Below are 27,075 nucleotides of genomic sequence, written 5' to 3'. Positions count from 1 at the left end.
CAGGTGTGGTCTCACCAAGACCCTTTACAGCTGTGGCAGGATCTCTGTACTCCCGTACTCAAATCCTCTTGCTATGAATGTCAACATATATATATTTTGGAATAATTTACTCCATTATGGATACTGTTCATCAATCTCACAGCCTGCAGGAAGAAGCTATTTCTCTGCCTGGCAGTCTGTGATGGATGGAAAAGGTCTTCAGTAATTCTTAGAACTTGATTTAAGCAAGGCTCCCAGTGAATGTTGTCAGTAGAGGAAGGGAGTCCCAAAGATCTGCTCAGCAGTTTTGCTGATTATCTGTATGGACCCCATCCGATGCTATGTAACTACATCCCACACAATGATGCGGCCAGACAGGACGTCACGCAGCATCCAGAGAAAGTAAAGGATAACCAACATTTTGGGCCTGAGCCCCTCACCAAGGTATGAGCAAAAATCAGGTTGAATAAAAAAGTAGGGTGAGGGGGGAGGAGGAGAGGAGGAAGGATGGGGCAGGGGCAAAAGCACAGGCTAACAGGTCATGTTGGTAATTGCAAGGCTATCCACTTTTGAAGACAAAATAGATGATTGGATTATGATTCAAATGGCAAGCGATTGCAGCATGTTGCTGTGCAGAAGGACTTGGGAAGGCTTGTGCATGAATTGCAAGAGGTTGGTTTGCAGGTGCAGCAGGTGATCAAGAAGGTAAATGGAACACTGGCCTTCATTGCTGGAGAGAATGAATTTAGGAGCAGGGATGTTAATGCTGAAACTGCACAAGGTACTGGCAAGGCTGCATCTGGAGTACTGCGTGCAGTTCTGGCCTCCTTACTTGAGCAGGGATGGACTGGTTTGGGAAGTGGTCCAGAGGAGGTTCACTGGATTGATTCTGGAGATGAGGAGAGATTGAGTCTTCTGGGGCTGTACTCACTTGAATTTAGAAGAATGAGAGGGGATTTTATAGAATGGTATAAAATTATGAATGCCATAGATAAGTTAGAGGTAGGTAGGTTGCTTTCATTGGTAGCAAAGATCAGAAGTAGGAAACGTAGGTTCAAGATCCAGGGTAGTAGATTTAAAATTAGAATGGAGATGAGGAGGAATTGCTTTTTCCAGAGGCTGGTGAATCTGTAGAATTTACTGCCCATTGAAGCAACGGGTGGATAAAGGTGGATGGATTTTTACAAAGTAGGGAATTTTATACAATAGGGGGAATTGAAGGATATGGGGAAAAGACCGGTAGGTGGAGATGAGCCCAACATCAGATCAGCCATGATCTTATTGAATGGCAGAGCAGGTTTGACAGGCCGGATGGTCGACTCCTGCTCCTATTTCCTTATGTTCTTATGTCAGAGCTGGATATGGGTAGAAGAGGAAAATGCTGACAAATAATAGGGGGATAGGGTAGCTCTCTGAATGGAAAAGGAAAGGAAGGGAGTGGGGAAAGGAGACTGAGGTAGTCCTCAAGATGTGGGGTGGTCTTAGGATATGGGGAGGCATAGACGGAAAAGTGGGGATAATAACATGGATTAGTGCAATGCTTCTGTAAATGGGTGCAGACACATTGGGCTAAAGGAACTGTTTCTGCACAGCACAGTTCAACCTCAGGAAGTTACCGTGGAGAGAGATGGGGATGGCACTATCCAAAAACTTGAGCCTTGTCAATATTCGGTAACAACAGTTCAAGAATTAACCTGTAGATTGCAATGTGCCCAGATGGAAGATGAGGGGTTTGCCCTTCTAGCTTGGCTTGGACCTCATAGTAACACTGCTGGGAGCCATGGGCAGGGGGATCTAAGAGGACAGGTATTGGGTGGAGGGATGGTGTCCTGGGGCTGGAAGTTGGTGGGATGGGGCAGGGGGAGAAGAGGGTTCTTGTGGTGTGTTGTCAGGGGTCTGAGACCCAGGGGTGTTTTGTCTGTGAGCCTGGGGGGGTGGGTGCTGCCTGGTGGCTGAGCGCCAGGGGGTTGTGGGCAGGAAGCCGGAGGTGTGTTATTTTTCTGAGAGCTGGGGGTGGGGTGTTGGCAGGGGATGTGTGTTGTCTGGGGTCTGAGAGCCAGGGATGTATTATCTGTGTCCTGGGAGCCCAGAGGTGGGTGTTATTTGGTAACTGAGAACCTGGGGGTTGTGAGCAGGAAGCTGGGGAAGGGGTTGATGTGTAGCTGGAAGCCAGGAGGTGCTGTCTGGTGGCTCATCCAGACACTATTCTGTTGCTCCTCTTTTTGCCTCTAATTGCCTTTCAGCCTCTTTGTAGATGTTTAAATTTTAAAAATATATATTTTAAATTCAGACATACGGTAACGGATCCTTCCAGCCCACCAGCCTATTTGACCTAAATAGCTCAACTAGCCTGTAACCCCAGTACATTTTGAAGGGTGGAAGGAAAATGGAGCATCCAGAGGAAACCCATGCAGATACAGAGAGACCGTACAAACACCAAATAGTCAGTGGCAGATTCCAACCCGGCTCGCTGGTGCTAACTATGCTGTCTTCTCCTCCTTACTTCTGGATCTCCAACGAACTTAGAATCCAGAACAGTGTTCTCCTTTAATGAAAGATCTTTACCAAACCCTTGTACCGTAATTCAAGAGATCTTAAAGTATCCTTGACCATGTATCTTTGGGTTTGTTACTGCAGGGATGATGACGGTAGGTGGAATGACGAGGTCGTTGGACTGTAAGGAGTGATACGTTCACAGCGAAGACACAGCTAAGCAGTTAGTCAAACTAAAGAGCAAAAAGGTAATGCAAAATTGGACAAGGGAACTCTGGTGGCTCTTTTCTACCAGTGGCTAAATTCTTTATTTATTCAACTCTGGATACACATTTAAAATCAGCCTGCGTTAAGAAAATGGCAAAACGCGAACAATTTTACTGGGTCTTAACCCATTCAGTTACAGGAACCCACTAACAGAAGCAGGTGAATTGAAGCTGGCATGCCCAGTACAATGGGCCTGAGGATGGGAATTGACATAGCACTGGAGCTTCTGCCTCAGTGTTGCCCAAAGATGGCTAGAGCATGGAGGATGAAGGGCAACGTGAAGCAGGCAGCTTTCAAGCGCTCAGTATTCACAGAAGAACAGAGAGATTCTGTGACTACCTAAATACAGCATTCTCTGCAGTCAATATCACCTAAAATAGATTATTTGTGCCTTATCTCACATGACGATGAGATTCTATATAAATACACCTTTTCCTTCATTTCCTCTTTTTTTTGGCTTGGCTTCGCGGACGAAGATTTATGGAGGGGGTAAAAAGTCCACGTCAGCTGCAGACTCGTTTGTGGCTGACAAGTCCGATGCGGGACAGGCAGACACGATTGCAGCGGTTGCAGGGGAAAATTGGTTGGTTGGGGATGGGTGTTGGGTTTTTCCTCCTTTGCCTTTTGTCAGTGAGGTAGGCTCTGCGGTCTTCTTCAAAGGAGGTTGCTGCCCGCCAAACTGTGAGGCGCCAAGATGCACGGTTTGAGGCGATATCAGCCCACTGGCGGTGGTCAATGTGGCAGGCACCAAGAGATTTCTTTAGGCAGTCCTTGTACCTTTTCTTTGGTGCACCTCTGTCACGGTGGCCAGTGGAGAGCTCGCCATATAACACGATCTTGGGAAGGCGATGGTCCTCCATTCTGGAGAAATGAAATCCTTCATTTCCAGACAACGCATATATGACTATGTGAACTAGAAATTATCTGTGCCTGTGGATAACAGATCGACAGTATGAGGGAATGCTATCTCAAGAGACCAATATGCAAAGGTGATAAAGACACAATGCTTGTTGTTCACTTTGATGATAACAGACATCATGCAATCAATATACGGCCTCACAGACAAAGCCGGCATCTGACTGCTTGGAGGTGGGGTGCCCGCATCCTTGATTTTTATATACTTGCAATGGGATTCCAGGCTTTGTTCTCAGCGTTTGACAGTTTGGACTCTCAAATTGTACAGCAGCCAATCGCAAGGAGACATTGGCCAGCCAGTGGCCAACACGTTGCCAACTGATCCAAGTTACTCTGCCGGCTTTGTGTAACTCTGGAGCTCATGGGCATTGAAAAGTTGTTCAAATTTAGGATCCATTTCCACATCCGACCAATGATTGAAGGATCAAGCTGACACTTCACACACATTTAACCTGTGCTCGAACTTGTTCTGTATCAAGATGGTGGCTCTGCCGGAGCTGGAGTAGTGGCAGTGCTGTTCCTGGGGCAGACCCACTGGGAGCGAGGGAGTGGGATGCAGTGCTCCTGCAGGGTCCAGCTGCCCATGTGACTGCCGACGGCTCTGACCGGGCTTTGTGTGGTCTGTTGAGGGAGCCAAAAGGGATTTTTTACTTGAAATCCACAACCATGGGTCTTCACCCAAGATGGCAGTACCTATTAATTGGAAGCAGCCACGTTGGGCTGCAGACTCCAGGAAGCAGAGGACTGGAGCAGGGCACCAGAGGATGGGAAGACCACCCACTGTTTGAGAGGGAGAAGCAGAGGAGACGACCCGAGGGAACGGTGACCATGGTGGCGAACCAGTGGGGTGTCTCTGGTGCTGAGGGACTAGTGTATGTGATGGGCTGCTGGAGACTCGAGGTGAGGAACCCACAGAAGCTGTGAGCCACTGGAGATGGCTGTCGGGAGGCTCACGCCGGGCTCCAGGCTGCTGGAGACTGGCTGGAGGGGCACCAGATATTGAAACTGGGATGCAAGGAGCTGCCAAGGGCGCCGAAGAGTCCCTGACTGTATCGGAGGTTTGGATTGGAACTTGGATTGCTGATAGTTTGTACAGGACTCTGTGTGGCTGTGGAAGTGCTCTAGGTGAATCTACGGACACTCAGTGACTCTGGGGTGGGGGGGACCTTCTTTTGCTTCTCTCTCTCTCTCTGACCGTAAGAGGCACTTAGGCAATTCCTGCCGGTGGCAAATCTGTCTGCCTTGCAGCAAGAAAAAGAAATTTCATGTGAAATGACAATGTTTTATTACTATAATAATAAATTGAATCTTGAAGCTAATAAAAAGCATGTGAATGATAAAGTTAATTTGGGCAAAGCAAAGAGGATTTAACCCTCAACACACAGCTGCAGTTTCCATTTTATAGCAAGTGAAGTATCTACCCTAAAATGGGAAGAACGTTTATGGAGTCATATAGTGAGAGACAGAAATAGGCCCTTTAACCCACAGACTCTGTATTGACTGTCAACAACCACCTATTTACAACTAATCCTACATATTTTTAAAAATTCTTTGTCCATATTCATTGATTCTACCACTCACATACTAACACCCTCCGATGCCCCAGAGAAAACAACCCAACCTTTGTCCAACCTTTCTTTGCAGCTCATACTCATTTGACTCATTGACATCTTGATAAACCCCATCTGTACCTTTGCCAAAAGTTCCACATCCTTCCAGTAATAGGGCACCCAAAACTGCACCCAATACTCCCAATGTAGCCAAGCTAAAGTCTTAAGTAACTGCAACAAGACTTACTCTTGTACTCATGAAGGCAAGCATACATTATGCCTTATTTAAATATATCCAGCTTATTTGAGTCACCTCTGTGGTGCGCTATCGAACAGAAGCAAATAGACAAAACAAAGTCTGTTCTACAGGTTTTATTCAACATAAACTTCCACAGAGCTGGCTGTGAGAATGCTGCTACAAGCTCTGAGACTGGCCTCGAAGGGCCGGATCTAGCTTATATCCTGGAGGGTGATTGGCAGCCGACCGGGTGGGGCTGATTCAGGTCGGCTGATTGACAGCTGGCCAGGTGTTGCCTTGTCCTCCAGTGCTCTTCTGCAGGTTTCCCCCTGCAGTAGGATAGTGGTGTATCACCATAACGTCCAACACAAGTACCTCTGTAAAGTATCTATAATGGCAGTGTAATGCACTGTTGAAAATCTTGACCAACCTATCTTTCCATTCTCTTGGAATGCACCATACACACATCCCTCAGAACTTTTGAAATGCTTTCCCTGCACCCTAGTCAGACCCAACTCATATTTCTCCCATCTCACCTGGGCCTCCCTGCTATTGCTGCCCTGAACAGTGACTGAAATTGTTTCCAGAGCTGTTTTATGCTCTCTTTCTGCTCTCCACACAGTACTGTTTTCTACAGTCTTCACGGATCCTGTACACATAGGATGTCTAGTTTGTTCTCACTTTGGGCATAGCCTCTCATGCCTCGATTAATGGCTGAAATGTCGACCATTCCTTGTCTCCCTCTAATGTTGCTGGATTTGCTGAGTTCCTCCAAGAGACTGTGTGCTTAGCTCTTTCCAAATTGTTGTCCTACATCTCCAAAGGAAGTTCATAAGAATGATCCATGGAACACTAGAGCATAGAAAACAGGCCAGTTGGCCATTCTAGTCTGTGCTGAAACATCATTCCGTGAGTCCCACTGACCTACACCTTCAAGACCTCTCCCATGTATCTATCCAATTTATTCTTAACACTTAAAAGCGAGCCCACTTTTGTAATGTCAGATGGCAGTTTGTTCCAGACTCCCACCACTCTCTGAGTTAAGAAGTTCCCCTAAACTTTTCCCCTTTCACCCTAAAGCCACATCCTCACATTTTTATCTCTTCTAATCTAAGTGGAAAGAGCCTACTCACATTTACTCAGTTTATACCCCTCATAATTTTGTAAACCTCTATCAAATCTCCCCCCAGTCCCAACCTGTTTAATTTTTCCCAGTTACTCAACTCCTGAAGACCCAGCAAGATGTTATATGGTTATATAAATGCTCCTATTCACTCCTTAAGTTTATAGTTTACCCACATGGTCATCCTAGACATTCTTCCCCTTCAAGATCTCCCTATAGCTCAATAAGTTTCTCTTGTCTACTTCCCAGTTCTGACATAGGGTCTTCAATCGGAAACATCAATTCTGTTTTCTTCCCAAAGTAGTTTTTCAATCTTCTGCAGTTTCAGGATGCTCTGTCAATATTGTTTTCACACCCTTGAAGTGACTTTGCAATGATGCTGTCACGCTCTCAGCTGTCTTGGAACTCTGCACCTGAAAATCTCCACATCCTCGGAGTGCTCTGACGACGCTGTTCTCTGCACTGCTGGAACTCAAACAACATTTCATCTCTTTTATCTGAATGCTGAATCGACAAGCCTGTTTGCTTCTGGAATGATCAGCCAACATTGCTCTGGGTTCTTGGACACTTCCACCAGCATTGCTACTTCCATTTTCTCAATGTTCCTGCAATGCTGCGACTGCAATTCTGCTCTGTCAGCGATGCACTATGTACTTATTGATTGCTCCCATGACACTGGTTTCTGCACTGTACATCTGGGCACATCCACAATACACTAACTACCCTCTTCATACCATGTAAATCTCAATCTCAGTGCTGCAGTGGGAATGTCCCACAGGCTTTGCCAATCCAATGCCTTGGCCATTCTTGGATATCATGTGGAGTGAATTGACTAGATTAAAGACTGCCATCAGTGGTGCTGGGAAGCATTGGAGGTGGCCGGGATGGATTATCCTCTCCCCACTCTGGCTGAAGGCTCTTTCAACTGCCGCAGTTTTCTCCTTTGTACGGTCTGCTGGGTCCCTCGGTCACTCAGAATGGGCATATTTGTGGAACCACCTCCTCCAGTGAGCTGGTTAATGGCCCAGTGGCATACATGACCGGGTGCCGCAGGACTGCAGAGCTCAGTCCATTCCGTGGGTTGTGGGATTGCTTAGATCTGCCCACTGCACAAGACAGCAAAAATGGTCTCGACCAGAATCGTTGATTGGAGTTAAACAGGAAAGTCTAAAGACACTGTGATTGTAGTGCCATACACAAAAGTGTTGGAGAACCTCAGCAGGTAAAGCCGCATTCGTAGGAAGCAAAGGCATCAAAACAGATGGCATTAACATTGACTTCCATTTCCATTGGACCTGTACCCTGACTCTCTTTCCCTATCCCTCTATTTCCTTGCCTCATGCTTCCCCACCCACCCATGTCCCTCAACATTCAGAGTTACTTCTCTCCATCACTTCTCACCTTTTATCTCCCTGCCCTCCCACCCATGACCTCTTGCCTGTTGACCTGTGCACCTCCTCCTGCCCCTTCCCTTCTCCTGCCATATTTGTATTCAGGCTGTTTATCGCTCATACCTTGATGAAGGGCTCAGGCTCAAAACATTGGTCATATTCCCCTTGCTTCCTATAGATGCTATGGGACCCGCTGAGGTTCTCCAGCACTTTTGCACATTGAACCGAATTGCTGACTGTTCCATTTCCCTGAATGGATGCTGGCTGACCTGCTGAGTCTATCCAGCTGTTCCTTGTTTGGTTCAGGTCAGACTCAGTTAAACGTAGGTACGGCCAGCCGCTCCTCTTGCTGAGTATTCCGCACACTTGGAGCACCCACTTCTACTGCTGTCCTCGATGCTGATACGTTCCACCACTTTCATCTTCCTGGAGTGCTCCATCTTTGCTCTCTGCAGTCTTGCAACAGTGTCACAACATTGCTTGTCACAAACTTTCTCCTTGGCTTCCTTTGCAGGCTGTGCACTCAGAGCACAGTCTGAATCTACATATCCCTGGTCACCTATGAGTATGCAACGTACCTCTGAACACTGTAATCATTTGGCACACTGGCCCACAACAGTATATCCATGATCACCCCTGACTAGTGATTGTATTCCCTTGATCTCTGAAGATTAGGGAGTGATCCCCATTGACTATTGATCTATTTCACTCAGACTGTGATGAATCTTTAGAATTCCAGATCCCAGTTGGTTGTGGAAATCAATCAGTGGTTGAATGCAAAGCAAAGATCAATAGATTTCTGGATACTGGGAAAAAAAATCAAAGGATACAGAGAAGGGGAAAATGCTTGACATCGAAGATCAGCCATGAACTGTGAATGGTAGAGCAGTCTCAGGAGACCAAATCTTCTCTTCAAATGCGGATGGTATAACTCTGATTCCTATTGACTAGATGATTCCCAAAATAAAGTGACAGTGTTAAGCCTTGTCCTTCCCAGAATTTGGTTTCTATATCAACATTCAAGGCTCAAAGCCATGATTTATGCCTTGCTTAATCTCAAAGCATGAGCCATCTTTTGTCAAGAAATACAAGGTCTGTTTTCAATGCAGAGAATACTGCATTATTGGGCGATGCAATACATTATGAATAGCAACTTTATTCTTCCTTGCAATAACATCCCTCTTTCTTTTGAAAAAAAATTCTGCCTGCTTTCATGCCTGATTTTGAAAGTTAACTTGAAAATCTACTATCATGATTCTTAAAGCATCAGTCATGATGTTGCTTAGAAAATTGCTGCTTCTCAATTTCAATGCACAAAGGTGCTGGAGAAACTCAGCAGGTCACGCCGCATCCAGAGGAAGTAATGGGTGATCGACGTTTTGATCCTGTTCCAGGTGTACATGTTGAAGGATCCAGGCCCGAAATGTTGGTATCCCTTTACTCTCTCTGGATGCCGCATGACCTGCTGAGTCTCTCCAGCACATTTGTGTATTGCACTTGCCCCCAGCTCCTGTTGAACTCTTTCTGCATGACTTGGAAGTTGTCTTGCCTGTCTGCATCAGGTCAATGCACTGCATTGATGCTACTGCTGGATGCGTTGGGGAGCATGTGCTCAACGTTGACGTGTTGCTTCCAACCTTGCTCTTTTTCCCTCCTTGATTTGTTCTGACGTGGGCTGGAGATGAATGCTAATTGACCTGAGTTGCTTGCTCATCTTTTTTTTGATAAGGGAACTCTGAGGCCTCAAAGATCTTCTTTCACTCTTGCAGATGCTGGGGAAGGGGAAACTTGTTATGTTTCAGGTTGAGAAGATCATTGGACTTTCAGTTCTGAAGGATGATCTTTGACCTGAAACATCAACTAGCTTTTCCTTCCCCACATGCTGCGTGACCTCCAGCATTTCTGTTTCCAATTACACCATCTGCTGTTTTTTTAATAGTAATACCAATAAATGACTATATATCACTGAAACACATTGACAGTATATCCCCAGTCCACACTGACTCGTACACCAGGTTTATTTTCCTCAGCGATTTCTATTGATCTTAAAGCATTGATTCACAATAAATAATGACTATTTATCATTATTAATTGGTGCCTGGTGCCATCTATTTATTTATTTATTTATTTATGTGTATCGATGAAATACCTGTCCTGCATATGTGTTGTTTGTCTGTGGTAGCACTGAGGGCCGGAGAGTGCTGTTTTGTTGGGTTGTACAATTAGATGACAATAAACTTGACTTATTGCATCCTGATTCCCAAAATACAGTGAAAACCCGATTTTAGGCACCCTTATTTAATGCCAATTTGGATATAACTCTATTGGACTTGGGCATCGGCCTCCAGGGCAGGACCGGGGACATCGGGTTCCCGGATTGATGTAAGTGCATACAGAATAACTGAGATGTTCCAAATGAAGGACAAATGGAAATGATGTCGCCATGCAAATTAAGCAGGGAAATACACTGAAACCCCAATTTAGCACAACCCCGCGTTTTTTTGCAATGAGATTTTATGGACCCCAACGATGGCACTATAACAGGGTTTCACTGTATTTATCTACATTTATTTTAAATGATATATTTATGCATATATGCGATTATAGTGTTCTGTGTATTGTATGTTTGTTCCCCATGTTCTGGAAAAACAGCGTTTTATCGGGTTGTACAATTAGATCATAAGAAACTTGAACTAGATAAGGTGTATCCCTGATTCTCAGGGGTTCAGGATGATCAATGATATGTTAATTTTGTCCATGCTTGAACAAGAAAGGTGTCACCAACAATTCTATGTAAGCTCAGTGAGAGAGATACTTGACTTGAATTGTTTATTGTTATGTGTACAGTAAAACACTTTGCTTATCATTGCCATCCAAGGAAGTCAACCCATACTTAAAAAAGCAGGTTGTGCAAAAAAAATAAGAATTAAAAAATTTAATTTAGACATGCAGAATGTTATTTTACAGAGAGGAGTTCTGAGACAGCAGGAAGTGCCGGAGGACTTGATGGAGTTGGAAGTTGGTTTCTGTGGTGGCCTGAGCTGCGTACACAACTCTTTTGTAGATCAGGAGTGTTGGTTGAGGTAAGAAGGGTTCAATCCCTGTGCTGCTATGCTTATCTATCAATGTCAGTTCATTGGATCACTTATGCTGGTCCTGAGCTTGATTTCTGTGAAGTTACTTGGCACTTTTTAGACCTTCCAAAAGCTCGTCGCTGCCTCCAGCTGGAGAGAATGTCACCATGTCTTCAAGTTCAAGTCTCAATGAATTGGAACAAACTTTTTTTTGCGTGCATTCCTGCAGCTGAACCGCGCTGAACTGTCAAGACACTGATCAGCAGTTTTCAAGTAAAAATGTGATGCATTTCATATTAAATCAGCACCGCCCTCTGTTCTCATGGGGCCAGCCTAGTTAAAATCCATATTCCCTCACCTATATGTTGCTCCTTTTTAGAATGCTTGCAGATCCTTGATTTATTTGGACCTTGGAAAATCCAATGGGAGTTAATTCAAATGTTTCTCCCAAGCTGATGTGAACCATTTTATATTTATGACTGTTTTATATTTATGAAATATAACCTTGCTTTGACCCTGATAAAAATATGTAGAATTTTTGCGCAGTTTGAAAGCTTGCTTCTTGCTAGTGTAAATTCCCCACATTAACCCATCCCAAATCCAAAAAAAAACTATTCTTTACTCTGTACTGAGCTGCAAAAGGCCAGCAGAAATTGTAGACATATTCTTAAGCTATCTTGATTAGGAATCAAAACACATGTAGACTTAGGTGACCAAATGTATCACTGGACTGGTGGGTCAGAAGATTCCCCCATTTGATGGTCTACTTGGCAATCTCAACCCTATTTTAGTGGAGGGCTTTCAAAGTGGAAATCTTTAACTGCCCACATTTTTGATATGTTACACTAAGAGGAAAAGTTACCTGGGTTAGAAGAAGCAACACTAGAAAGGTCAGAGGTACCTCCATGACTGCTGGCTTGTTTGTAGGTGCTGTTTCCTTCAACCCAGATAGCTTCTCCTTTTAATGTAATATATCAAAAATATAGGCATTTAAGGATTTTCCAAGAGAATAAACTCAATATTGCGAGTTTTTTTGTGATAGGCTTGGTTCTTCCTCCTCCTTGAAGGCGCCTTGATGTTGTTTTTTTTCAATGGACAGTGATGGTAAGAAAGTTATAGTGTCATTTTTTTAATGAGAAACATTGAAATATATTGCATTAGAAATGTTATCTGGTGAGGAATATGATGAAGGGACAATAGGAAAGGCCACTGGGTTGGATGGTCTTGTAATGCTGGGTACTAATTCCATTATACATATTAATATTTCTGGCCCAACAAGTCATTGCTGGTAACACAAGAGTCTGGAAGGTCGAGAGAAAAAAAATTCTGCTGATTTTTGTTGTTGCTTTAAAATGCTGGTATTTATGCTCCACATAAGTATTCTTTCTCCTTCATCAACCCCTTCTCATTAAATGTGCAGCAAGGCCAATGTTGCCTGCCCTAAGTAAAACACAGACTGTCAAAGGAGGAAAGAAAATGAAACATGTTTGTCCCAGATGAGTCTCCAAATGTGCACTCCAATCTAATCAAGGGCCGCCCAACAGAATCACAAGCTTGAGTAATGCAAAGGCTGCAGACGCTGGAATCTTGAGCGAAGAATTTCTGGAAGTACTCAGTAGATCAGGCAAAGGATTCATGAGCTTGAAACCACCAACCTCCATTGAAAGACAGTTTCTTTCCAATTGTTGTCAGACCTCTCATTTGTTTTAAAAAAAGATCTATTTGCAGCCGATGCACTACAAGTCGTCCTCAACTTACAACCTACATGAGTTATGATCACCCACTCTTACAACCGAAACTAAAAAAAACATTGCTAGTATGCAGAGATTCTTCATTAAAGGTTCATTTGTTGATTTTTTTGAGCAATTGTTTTAATACCTCGTTAAGACATGCAAATCCCACTTATTACCAATCAAGTTAAGTCTAGTCCTTCTGTACAAATTACCGTCGTAAATTGAGGATAACCTGTATTTTAATTGGACTTCTCTCCATTACACTACTCTGCCTTCTGGTTTTATCTTTGCTCTTCCTATTAACTTGCTTAGATAGCAGGATAAACAAAGCTTTTCCTTGTATCTCTACACATAGCAATAAATAATTCAATTCAATGATCACTCTCACTGAGTTTACACAACATTACTGGCAACGGTTCTTCTAATTCATGGATAGAAATGGCCAGTCAATATGTTATATCGGAGTCCTTTGCCAATCTCTAATCCCCCTATATCCATGGCCATATAACCAACTTCAGCTCCAACAAAATTGATAAATCGTTGACGATACCAATGTTGTCGGCCGAATAAAAGGAAATGATGAGTTCGATGGTTGAGTTCTTTAGGAAAGGATGGAGATTAAAAATCTGCATGTGTGACTTTGAGAGGGGGAAGGTGAGGGACCATGCACCCGTCTTCATTGACAGGACACTAGTGGAGAGGGTTGGTTGCTTTCTAGTTCTTTGGCATTCATATATCAGACCTCTTGTGGAGCCAGTATTTTGAAGCAATTGTGAGGAAGGCATACCAATGCCTTTACTTTCTAAGGTGCTTGAGGCAATTTGGCAGGAGGATATCCTACTAAACCCATGCTATTGTCATAGAAGTGTTTTTTCTGTGATGTTCCCCCATTTTCCAGTTAATTTTATTTGTGTGGGCCTGTCCTCTTAAGAGACTAATTTAGCAAAAGCCTGCAGGTTTTGGAAAGTGACTGTGAACTAGTAGCAGGTTTCGGAGATGGCATGTTCTTTGCTTGATACATTTTGCATAGTGAAGGGGAGACCATGTGACCAGCTACTTAAAAAGACAGTGCATATTTTGTTCAAGAGGCCATTTTAAGAAGGCAGCTCGAGAAACATCTCTTCTACCTCCTTTGTGGGATTGAGAAACCCACTTGGCCTCATTGAGTGGTTATCAACAGAATTGTCAGATTTCCTCCTTTTGCTTAACGAGGGATGAGAAATCACTTCGAAAGACCCCAAAAAGGGTTTTAAAGTTGCAGAAGAAATACTGCACTCTACTTGTCTGACCTGTAGAAAGGGTTCTCTATTGGCAGAATAAATTCTGCATTCAACTTCAACTGACCCATAAAAGGGGTTCTAATTGCTGAATAAGGCCATCATCTAAAATAAAACATTTATCTGAAGTACCAAAGCAAGGGTTTTCATGAATTAATCAACCTTCTGTCACCCCCATCTCTTTCACTCACTTCATGAACTGTTCCTTCCATCTCAGTGTGCACCTCACTATTTAAAGCCTGCATGACTCACCATTTATTTAAGGCCTGCGTGCCTCAACCATCTAAATCCTGTGTATCGCATCAATCTCAAGCCCATGTGTCATCACCAAATTCTGAACTTTGAACTTGGAACGGCCTTCCCAGAATCGGGCCATGAGCTGTGGTGACTTGGGGGTATTCCACACACACATCAATATCTTCACGCATAAATAGAGTTAGTTAGATAGTTAAGTTTAGATAAGTTAGTTAAATTAGAGGAGGTGTTATATAACTGTTGATTAATAATTTAAAAAATAATTTTAAATGTAACACTGTCAGGGCTCATTTTTATCATTGCCATCATGTATGTAACTTGTGCTCTCCTTGTGACTTGTAACCACCCCTGCACAGATTCAACCAGCCAAACTCTCCTGTCACATTCCAAGTATATAATTGCTCTGAAGGAGGAAGGAAGAGTGGTGCTCAGCTAGTCATGATCAGCCAGCTGAGATGAAAACTTTGTGGCAACTCCATGTTTGCCTGTTTCCCACTTGACAGTTGGTGAAGGGGAATCGTTCCTAGGGGTAGAAATGACCAAAACTGCAATGACCACCATGGGAGAAGCCTATGATATGATAGCTCTGGGTGGGACTCAGCAAAGCCAAACTATAATTGTTCCAAGATATAACGTGGAATGCAAAATATTCCTTCAGCCATCATGCCTACTGCAAATATAATGTCAAATTAAAGTAAGCATCTTCTGCTTGCACATGATCCAATCCCCTCCATTTCTGGCATATACATGAGTGGATCAACAAGCCACTTAAATGTTATTATCATATCTGCTTCCACCACTACCCCAGGCCACCAGAAGGATTCTGATTGTCCATCTATGCCTCTTATTTTTCTAAACTTCTTGCAGGTCTCCCCTCAGAGTCTGCATTTCAGTGAAAACGACCCAAGTTTGTCCATCCTCTCCTCTAATCCGGCCTCCTGGTAAACCTCTTCTGTCCCCTTTCCAAAGTGGGAGGGTAGAAAAAGAAAAGCTTACAAGTGATGGAAAAAGCAGGAGAAGGAAAGGAAGGGGATGGGGAGCTTGAGGAAGGAAGATGAAGGGATGGAGAAAGAAGAGACCCAAGGAAGGTTGATGATAATCCCATCTGGTTGGAGAGCTCCCTGACAGAACATGTTGTTCCTCCAATTTACCCTCTCCTATCACATTTCCGTTTTTTTTCTCATCTTCTACCTTCTTCCTGCACTAAGCATGGGCATCCAGACAGTGATTGAAACATTAAGACTGCTCTCCATGGAAGAAATTTGCAAGAGTCTTTGGTGACATATTGGATCTCCTCAATTTCCTAGCAAAGTGTAGCCACTGGTGTGCCTTCATGATTGCCCAGGAGAGATCTTCAGTGATGCTGACGTTGGGGAACTTGAGGTTCTTTACCCTTTCCATGTCTGACCCCTCAATGAGGATTTGGTTTACACCAACTGACTCTAAGGTATCAAGTACTTTCCTTGAATAGCAAGGTCTCCTGCTATCAATGTTAATCCTCAATTAACATCTTCCATTCAGATTAATCATTTATCATTAACCAAAGCCTGATGTGAGCAAATAGGCAATTGTATCAGCTTGCAAACCCTCATCTGGAAGGGATTTATTCATTTATTCTTTCATTAATATTTGACTATTACTTCATCTTGAAAAAGCAGTGCAAAAGTTTTCATTTAAAACTTCCATTAAACTCACAAAATTCACAGGAGAATGGATTGATATTCTATAAAGAAATGTGAGATAATAAGAATATCTAACAATAGTTAAGAAGATCCAATGTCTAGGTTTATTGGTTTTACTGTATATTTTAATTTAAAGCACTGAGATTTTATTGTGATTTATATTGGGGTAGATTTCTACCAGACTTACCTTATACTGTACATATTTAATTGTTATTTTATTGTGAAGCTGTGTAGTCATCAATTTGATTGACCTTGCAAGAATCCAAACATCTCTGTTTGTTTACTGATATTGTTATAAGAATATATTGACACACAATCACATCTTCCTGAGGCTAATGTTTACCCAATAGAGCTAAATTGAAGATCTAAATTGAATCTAGCTCCCAAGGCCAAGGATACCATTTAGGTTTCTGCTCAACAATGGATCTCATATAATCCATTTCTGCTTTTCCAGTCTCATGGTCAACTATATATCCATCTCCAAATGTATGGAGATGTAGAGGAATTCCAACTCACTGGTCAGAACATGATCCGGTGGGGGTGGGGGGGGGGGGGAACATCTTGAAGGCTTGCCTTGACCTGAACTAGAACACTAATTCATCTTGTTGGAAAGTAACCCACTTCACTATATATCAAGGATAATGCTGTTCCCCCATTTATATTGAAGGCAGGTGTGAATAACTGAGTAACTGGTATTTGGAGGCATTAGGAAGACTTGAGAAAGCATGTCTGATATGGAAGAGGTAACTGATTCAATAGATGTAAAGAGATTTGTAGTTGAAATATGATGAGAGAGCCTATGGTTTTGGGCATTTTGCTGAACATACATTACATGAAGATTTATATTCTATAAAGGCTTGTAAATTGCAAAGATGTCCTTCAACATTTCATTTTGGTGGGATTATGCTTGGTTTTCAAAACTGATGCAGTTGAAGGAGAAATGTTGAGAGCCTTTTAGTGGAATGAGCAGGGTTGGACAAATTTACAATGATTCAGGACATTGTAGGATAATTCGCACTCTGCAAACGCTCGTGTAACTCTCCTCTCCAACACTTTGAAGATTAATATGCTCTGCTCTTTTAAATTCCTTTTAACCTTAACATAGTAAAATGATGCTGCCATGGCTCTTTGCCATTTGATACCTCCCTGTAAGTTTGTTCTCCTGGACTTTCTGTGATGAAAGGCTCAGGTGCAAAATGTCAACTGGCTGTTGCTTTCCAGGTATGCTGAGTTCCTCCAGCAGTTTGTGTAATGTTCCATTTCTCCAGCATCTGAAGATACCTCGTTTAAACTCCTTTCCAGTGTTTTACTAGATGTACTATGTATGACATGGTATGTTCAGCTGGACTGCTCTCAAAACAGGGCAGCACTGTTAGCGAAGCAGTTAGCGCAATGCAGTAACTGCATCAGTGATCAGATCTAGGGTTTGAATCCCAGACTGTCTGTAAGGAGTTGGTATATTCTCCTAGTGTCTGAGTGGATTTTCCCCAGGGGCTCCAATTTCCTTCTATCATTTGAAACGAACCGGGGGGGGATGTAGGTTAATTGAGTGTAATTGGACGAAACTGGCTCGTGGGCCGAAATGACCTATAACCATTCTGCATGCCTAAAACAAATGTTTTCACTGTATCCAGCTACATGTGGCAGTAAACTTGAACTTGTCGGTTGCTTCTGCAGGATGGTGATTTACAAAATTATTGGGCCTTCTCAATAATCTTTTGAGTTTAGCATGTTGTCACATGTACAGAGATATAGTGAAAATCTTAGTTCTACCTAATCCTCCATACCTCTTGCATCCATGTACCTATTCAATCTGTTAATATCAAACGTGAATCTACCACTTCCGTGCTCTCATTCCATACTCTCACCACCCTCTGAATGAAGACACCTGCTCCAATGATCTCTTTAAACATTTCACCTTTTAGTCTCACCCCATGCCCTCTAGTTCTTATCTCACCTAACCTAACCTCAGTGAAAAAGCCTGCTTGTATTCACTCTATCTACACCCATCATAATTTTGTGGAACTCTATAAAATCTCCCTTCCAAAGCTACAGGGAATAACGTCCTAACCGATTCAACCTTTCTCTGTAACTCAGCTTCTCGCATCCCATCAACATCCTTGTAAATTTTCTCTGGACTCTTTCAATCTCACTGTTATTCTTCCTGTAGGTAGGACTAAAACTGCACCCACTACTCCAAATGTGGTCTTATTAACGCCTTGTATAACTTCACCATAACATCCCAACTCCTATATTCAATACTTTGATTTATGAAGGCTAATGTTCCAAAAACTCTCTGTACCACCCAATCTATCTGTAACACCATTTTCAAGAAATTATGTATCTGTATTCTCATCCCTCAGCTCCACTACATTCCCCAGTGGTCTAGCTTTTACCATGTAAGTCCTACCCTAGTTTGTCCTCCCAACTCCTCTGCATTAAATTCCATCTGCATTTTTCCACTTGGTCCAGATCCTGCTGCAAGATCTGAAAGCCTTCCTCACTATACATCCCAATCTTAGTGTTGTCTGCAAAGTTGCCGATCCAGTTCACCACATTATCATTCAGATCGTTGGTAGAGATGACAAACATTAATGGCAAACAGCAAAGCGCTTATCCCTGAGATATACCACTAGTCACAGGCCTCCAGAAAGAGAGGCAACCATCCACTACCATCCTCTGTCTTCTCCCACAACGCCAATGCCTAATCTAAATTACTACCTCTTTCTGGGAACCGAGCAACTGAACTTTCTTGACCAATCTCCCATGCAGGACCTTGTCAAAGACCTCATTAAAATCTCTTTAGAAAATATCCAGTGCCTTTCCTTTATCAACTGTCCTGATAACTCCTCAAAAAATAAACTCCATAAGATTGGTTAAAAATGATCTACCATGCACAAGGCCATGTTGACAATCTCTAATCAGTCCCTGTCTACATCTCTTAAGCTGCCCTCCAATAATTTACTTTTGATGTCAGGTTCACATGAACTATTCTTAAAAGCCTTTCAGAACCACATGAGCTTTCTTCAATGCTCTGGCACCTCACCCTAAGTGGCTAAGGATGTTTAAATGCCTCTGCTATGCCCCTGGTAATTTCTGTACCGAGGCTCCTTGGACTATCTTGTCAAGCCCTGGGGATTTATTTACCTTTATTTGCCTCAAGACATCAAGCACCTCTTCTTTTGCAATCTGAAAGGGTCCATGACTTCACTGCTGCTTTGCCTCCCTTCTATAAACTCTGTTTTTGCCTCATGAGTAAATAGAGATACCAAAAAAAAAATCTCCCATCTCTGTAGGGTCCATACATGGATAACCAATCAGATCAATATTATGCCTTGGTATCTTTTTGCTCCTTGGATTTTCCTTCACCTTGTCTGCCAGATGAACCCCATGTCTTCTTTTCACCATCCTGATTTACTTTTTGCGTTTCCTTGCATTTCCTATACTCCTCAAGCACCTCATTTGTTCCTTGTTGCTTCTGCTCCTAGGTAACTCCTTCTTCTTAACCAGGCCTCAATATCTCTTAATAAGGATCTTATCTTATCTTACTGTATCTCTTAATATAGTCAAAATGATCACTTCTCCAATTTAGAATTTCAACATTAAATTTAAATTATTTTAAAAATGCTGCACTTGGATTTGAGTGTTCATGTCATAAGATTTCACTTGCGAGGTTTTAAGAGGCAATTGGAATAGTACACTTGTATCCCTGTGTCAGAATAATAGTTACCACATGTTTCCATAAAAGTGTTTCATTTGTTGGAACAGAGGTGATGCATTGGAGAGAGAAACTATCCTGTTGGGTGAGGCATTCTAGATCAAACCTTATGCAGGATAAATATTTAGAAATTCATTATTGGCTTCAGCTCCTGGAGAGTGAGCCGCTGTCTCTCACAGAGAGTTGTCAACAGTTACCAACCATGGGCAGTTGAAATGAATGCAAATTACAAAGCAGCCATGTTGCCTTTGACTAACCATGCAAAAGAACTGAGTTGGCTAGATTTGTTCCCACATTGGAAACATATCCTTGTTCCTCCTACTAATCAAACAATGACCATACTTCTTCTCAGTATGGACTTCAGTTAGCAATGAGACCAGAACTGGTTTATAGATTTTGAGATGCTGACTCCCATGGAAGAGCCCCTGATTTTTCTAATAATGAGGTGCCACCAATCACCAGCATGAGATAGCCTTATGTACAGGCTGTGATAGTACAGATTCTATCAATGTACAGATTATAGTGTAGGATGACTGTGATTGGCTGAGAGTGTAGCCACACCTACTGGCAGGTCTTAAAGGATTGCTCCTAGCCAGACCAGGTCATTCTGGATTGGTTGACCTACTTGTGATATGCTCCAGTCTTATAGTTAATAAAAGCCTTGGTTTGGATCAACATGTCTTTGGTTCTTTCGACGCGCTCTACACAGGCATTATTGGAAACCAAGAACCAGCTCAGCTTCCTTCAATCTGTTAGCTCTGTGTGAAAGATGGAAAACTTAAAAGGTGAAGGCTTCAACTATGAATTACATGTGAACAGAAATAAACTCATTTCCAAAGTGAATTATGTATTTAGATGCTAAACCATGCTACTGATAGAAATGCTATTGCCACAAAGTTGAAGCAAAACTTTATTAAGCTTTATAATTGTACATTTGTACATTGTTACATTTCTCTGTTGGCTGGTAATGAAATGGAAACCCATGCACCTTTTTGAGATTGTTTCTTACTCATGTCTTGAGGTGACTGATGAACTCAAAATGGGGTAGGCTGAGATACACACTACATTCTGTAACAGCTGTGTCTGTCCAAAGAACCAGAAATTATATGCACCAGTTCATCGGTACAGTCAATAACTCGAGGGGGTGAGACGGAGTCACTGATCTACAGGCTTTTATTCACAATGGACAGGGACCTCATCCTGTGCCGTGACCCCACCTTTCTGGGGAAGGATCAAGGTGTTAGAGGCTTTATACAAGGTCAGAGGGAGAGGGAGAAACCACAGGTAGAGTCACAGAACAGGGCAGAACCAGGTAATCAGGAATACAGCAGTTCAACAGTTCACTGCAATCGGCAAAACATTACAGAAACCTTGAAAAACCTGTCCAAAACATGTCATTTATCATTAGCTGACTGGGGCTGAGTGTATTTGTAGAGGGGAGTTTTTATCCGGTTCTGCAGAATAAATGCAGCATTGATTTAATTGATCAATTTTTCAGATAGAAAAATTGTGTAAAATTGTGATCTACTGCATAAATATTTCATCTCAGCTCAGAATGAACAAGAATTACTGACTGCTGAAGAAAACTGCACGCACACACACGCACCTACGTAATTGCTCGGCAAAAGGAAGAGTAAGGCACTCCTTCCGTCCGATAGCCTATAGGTTTCCCTTGGGCAAGGTGTAGCACCTGTCTCCCAATCAGGGCATGTGAAGCCATGGTTTGCAGATGGTGGATGGTTTTTTTCAAGTAGATTCTCCAAATTGGAATTTATGGTTGTAAGATTAAAAAAGCTGGGCAGATGAATCTGCTGATCAATGGCTAGGGTTACCCATCCAGTGTGGACACTGCAACTGAAAAAGTCAACGGGAAACCACTTCAGTGTTTTTCTATTGTATAATCATGAACTCATCATAGACTATGGTCCCAGCTCAAAGATGGAGCCTTCACCAAAGGAGAACAGGGGAGGCAACAACTACAATTCAGAGGGTCAGAGATTGTGACAAAGAGACATGATTGCACATGCCGAATGGTAAGGCACCTGAATTATACATATGTATAGTTCGACATGGACTCGAAGGGCCAAGTTGGCCTCTTTCTAGGTTGCAAATGTTAGATGTTTTTTTTAAATTTGTATATAAAACCAATATAACACACACACACACACACACACACACACACACACACACACACACACACACACACACACACACAAAAATATTGTTTTTACATTTAATATATTTGAGTATAGCTTTAAAGAACAATGCACTGTGTAATATGATCTTGATTCATTGCTATTTCAAGCTCAACTATTTTAGCCATGTTTTTGGCACAGAAAAGGAATTGAGGCTTGTGGGAGAGGGCACCCATGGTCATATTGAATGTTGGAGCATGTGTGAGATGGAGGGGTTTGGAAGACAGAGGGAGACTGGAAAGCAATCAGCGTGAGAGCGATGCACACAAAAGGATGTGAGGCAACAGAGAGATGAGATTGCAGAGTTCAAAGAGGGAGAGCAACATATTGCATGAATCGAGAAGCACATAAAACACTGAGAATATTCACAGGAAACGGGGGACATGAAAAAGAGAGGGACCCAATGATAAATTTACTTTAGCAAGAATATAGAATCATCGACACATACAAAAAATTGAAACAGCAAGTCATGTGGGTCACATTGAAAGAAAATATGAGATCTATGGGGAGAGACAATGAATGAATGCAGAGAGAAAAAGAGAGAATGAAAGAGGGGCTAAAGGACGAACTGCATCTCAAACAGTGATGGGTTCTCTAACACAATTTATTTACATCTTGCATCTATAGGCCGTGCATCACTGAGTACTTAATGTTGACCATCAACCTCATTGCCATTTGTCTGATATCCAACGTGTGACTCCTGCTAAGTAATCTATCTCATGATATAAGCATTAAATTTACTACTCACTCTGCTCACCACGAATTTCCCATCTTTCATTAATATAAGAACTTCCCATCAGCTCTTTGCATTTAGATTTTCATAAATTGGGTGGCCTGGACTCATAGGGCTGAATTAGCCTGTTACAGTGCTGTATTAAAAAAAAATTACCACTAGTCCACCACACCAGTTGGGGTAGCTGGTTAATGCATCAATTTATATTTTGAACTTCATTCAGGAGTCTAATTATGGCAGGAAAGAAAATGTCCTCAAAAAAGTGGCACAATTAGTGTAGTATATTGTGTAGCGCTGTTGCAAAACCAGTGATGTGGGTCTGAGGGACGCAGGATCAAATCTGTTGTTGTCTGTAAGGAGTTTATAATCATAATTACAATAAGTTGTAAAAACTTATTGAAAGAAATTTTTCAGGGTTAATTAATCAGACTGAAGAGTTGTGTCACGATGGTCACCCACATGTATGACAATGACTGGATGTATTCTTTGGCTTGGCTTCGCGGACGAAGATTTATGGAGGGGGTAAACGTCCACGTCAGCTGCAGGCTCGTTTGTGGCTGACAAGTCCGATGCGGGACAGGCAGACACAGTTGCAGCGGTTGCAAGGGAAAATTGGTTGGTTGGGGTGGGGTGTTGGGTTTTTCCTCCTTTGTCTTTTGTCAGTGAGTTAGAATGAACGTTTTACCTAAATGTTTGTATATGTTTCAATCTTTACCAATGTTCATTCCTAAAACTTATTTTAATTCACTGAATTTGATTATTTCCTCGTATATATGACAAGGTAAACAATCCCAAATAAATAAGGCCTATCTTCAAAGGACTAAAAGGAATGTGGGCTTATCTCTTCCAAAGTTTAGATATTCCTATTGGGCAGTCAATATACAAAATTTATTATTGCTATTACATGTCAGACAATCTCCTTCTTGGATAAAAATGGAACTGTCTTTTCTAAAAATGCAGCCATTTTGACAGGTTTAGCTTCTTCTTTACCCTTTTCCTTTTCGAAACTGACAAATAACCCAATAATGAGACCTGGGTTGAGAAATTGGGCACAATTTAGGAAATTCTTTGGCGATCTCAATGTTTCTCTTGCTAGCCCTATTATAAAGTATCATCTTTTGCAACCCTCTATCTTTGATTCATATTCCAAGGAGTGGGTTCGATTGGCTATAAAATGTTTGAGGGATCTGTACCCTCGACGTAATTTGGCTTCATTCAAACAACTAAGTTAAATTCACCCTTCCTATTAGGGCATTTTTTTTTTAGATATCTACAGATTAAACATTTTGCTCAGTCTAAACTTTCTAATTTTCCTTGGATTCCCAAAACCAATAACCTTGATTTACTTTTTGATTTAAAGTTTTCTCATGGTAGATTGATAGCTGTTATTTATGATAATTTGATGGATGTAAGAATACACTCAGGGATGGGTATCAAGAATGAAAGTGAATGAGATTTGAATGCATCAATTCCAGATGAAGACCAGGATTCCACGCTTGACGTGATTAATAAAACTTCATTCTGCGCATGACATTGTTTAATACAATTTAAAATGGTACACGGAATACATACGTCCAAAGTTCAACTAGCTCGTTTTTATTCTGATGTTGATCCACTATGGGATAACTGTCAAATCTTTGAGGCCTCTCAGATCCGTATGTTTTGGGAATGTCCAAAACTAAAAGAATTTTGGGAACGATTCTTCCAAACTTTATCAGTGATTCTTTTATGATTAATATTGGAACTGAGCCCCCTTTTATTGCTTTGTTTGGCTATTCACTGGAGGAAACTATTTCCTTGAACTTAATTCAATCAAGAATAGTAGCTTTTACTTCATTGGTAGCCATACGAGCAATTTTGATGCAGTGGAATGATAGCTCAGCATCAATTCACATGCAATGGATACAGAACATTAGATCTTACTTGAGTTTGGAGAAAATTAGATATCAGCATTAAAGTGATCAAGATTGAATTTGACAAGATATGGGGGGCCCATTTAAAGACTCCTATCACCATTTGAATTCATAGGCAGGGGCCGCTCTGGGGGTTTCCTGTCCGATGTTCAGGAGCCGAGGCTCAATTCTTTACATGTTATTTACTGGTGTCTGTGATTAGTGGGAGGATCAGAAGGGGGGGGGGGGGCTTCTTTTCCTTTTTCATTATAAGCAGAAGAGATTAGTCCAATTAGATAACCAATGATAAATTTGTCGTAATATTAGAATATGGGGTGAAGTTTTTATAACGTGATTTCTACTTTATTCGAGCATTGTGTACAAGACAATGTATAAATCACTTTGGATCCATATTCTGTAGTGCATTATGTAAAAGTTATGTAATTTGTAGACAATATATAATGTCATATTTCTCTCTACCAAATCAATAAAAATATTTTAAAAAGAAAAGGAGTTTTTATGTTCTCTCCATGTCTGTGTAGGTTTCCTAAGAGAGCTCCCATGACCTCCCTTCCTCCAGAAACATACAGGGTTGTAGGTTAATTGGGTTAGATAGGGTGGTATGGGCTTCAACGACCAAATCGGCTTCTATCATGTTGTAACTAAAAAGAGGGTTGCGATGGTGTGTGATCTCATCCTTGTGGAATTTATTTTCTCTGAGAGGAGGGATGAGAAGAAAGTGAAGGCCAGGGAGGGATGAGCCTTTTAATGTGTTGGCTGCTTCTCCAAGACAGCAAGAATGGCAGATGGAGTTGATAGAGGTGAGTGAAAGCCTGAGCTGCGTTCACAATTCTCTGCAGTTTCTTGCAGCCTTGGGGGGAACAGTTTCCATACCTCACGGTGATGCACCCTGACAGGACACTTTCTATAGTGCGCCTGTAGAAGTTGTTAATGGATGCAGGGGACATGCCAATTTCCTCAGGCTTTTGAGGCCCTGGTACACTTCCTTGGCCATTACATCAACATGGGTGGAGCAGGACAAGCCGCTGAACACCTTTACCCTTTGGAAATAAAAGGACCAGACAGAACTGATAATTTCTTTCCACGAGAGCTGTCTATCCAGCTTCTCTTTGTTCATTAAAGATCCCGCATCTGCAGCTTTTGTGTTTCCTTACGGTATCTGCTTGGAACAATCTGTTGGAAATTTTATTGATGAACCATTCTGAAACATTAGTAAACTGGGATGCACCAGAGACTTCATGGTTCTAAATTTTAATTTTTTAATTGATTAAATTAAAAAAAAAAATATTTAGGGTGGCATGTTTGGCTTGGTAGTTAGTGCAATGCCGGGCCGGGGTTCAATCCCGCGCTGTCTGTAAGGAGTTTGTATGCTCTCCCTGCGTCTGAGTGGGTTTTCCCCGGCGGCTCCAGTTTCCTCTCTCTGTTCAAAACGTACCAGAGTGTAAATTGGGTGGCACGGACTTGTCTAAATTAAAATTAAATGTTAAAAACAACTAAAAATTAAATTTAAAAAATTAAAATTGAAAAATTAAAATAAATTTTAAATTTAGATATACAGCATGGTAACAGGCCCTTTCGGCCCATGAACCCGTGCTGCCCAATCACACCAAATTGACCTACAACCCCTTTTCAGGGTGGGAGGAAACTGGAGCCCCCCCTGGGGGAAAACCCACGCAGACACGGAAAGAATGTTCAAACTCCTTACAGAGAGCACAGGATTCGAACCCTGGTCCTGATTGCTGTCACTGTAACCGTGTTGCACTAACTGGCATGCTAACCAGGCCACCCTGTTCTGTGGATGATACTGAGAATTCTAGGTCATATCCCAGGTGCCCGGGTTCAGGATATATCTCAAATTGAGTTCACAGTCTGCTCAGGAAGGGAAGTGAGCAGGCTCATGATTGATGTAGTGACCAATGACATGGGTAGGAAGGATGATGAAGTTCTGCAAGGAGAGTTCATGGCATTAGCTGCGAAGTTGATCAGTACCTCCAGTGTTGTAATCTCAGGATTGCTACCTGTCCCATGTGCTGATGAGGTTAGAAATAAGAGGATAATGCAGCTTAAGACAAGGTGCAGGAGGGAGGGCTTCAGATTTCTGCATCATTGAGCTCTCTTGCAGGGAACGTGGGTCAGTTTGCATCTGACTGGAGTGGGACTCATATCCTTGTGATATTTTCCCTGCGAGCAATGCTACTCCTCCCCATTTTGTCCCTTCCACTCTATCACATATAAAATAGCGGAATCCCGGAACTCTGAGCTGCCAGCAAGTTTGCAGATAACACAAAGATTGTAGACAGTGTAGCATGAATAAAAGTTCTCATGCCTGGAGGGAGAACAAATGCTTTTTTTAGCTTATAAATATGGATAGGGTCTCACGGTAGTCTTCAGAAGGGTTCTGGGCTTAGGTGGGAAACCAGGGTTATATGTGAGTAGATGGGGGTGGAGCCAGGAGGCAGAGCCAGCCATCAGCACAACACCCGACCAATGAATCCCAGACAGCGAGGAAGGCTTTCAAACCTTGCAGAGGAATCTGGAC

The 27,075-nt window shown here is 42.2% G+C and overlaps 1 long non-coding RNA gene across 4 annotated transcripts in view; it reads left to right on the top strand.

Annotated features, from left to right (window-relative positions):
• LOC138742969 (uncharacterized) overlaps window positions 1-27,075 on the top strand; it is a 91,017-nt gene that overhangs the window by 12,324 nt on the left and 51,618 nt on the right. For 2 of the 4 annotated variants that reach the window (XR_011344542.1, XR_011344541.1), the window contains 3 exons: window positions 2,617-2,720; window positions 10,924-11,039; window positions 12,451-12,883. This is a non-coding gene — a long non-coding RNA (uncharacterized lncRNA). Of the gene's footprint in view, window positions 1-2,616; window positions 2,721-10,923; window positions 11,040-12,450; window positions 12,884-27,075 lie in introns of those variants that run through there. The other 2 variants (XR_011344544.1, XR_011344543.1) reach the window with 1 other exon arrangement.

The sequence above is a fragment of the Narcine bancroftii genome, chromosome 9 (assembly GCF_036971445.1).
Source record: "Narcine bancroftii isolate sNarBan1 chromosome 9, sNarBan1.hap1, whole genome shotgun sequence".
Taxonomy (NCBI): domain Eukaryota; kingdom Metazoa; phylum Chordata; class Chondrichthyes; order Torpediniformes; family Narcinidae; genus Narcine; species Narcine bancroftii.
This window is presented reverse-complemented; position numbering and strand designations above follow the sequence as displayed.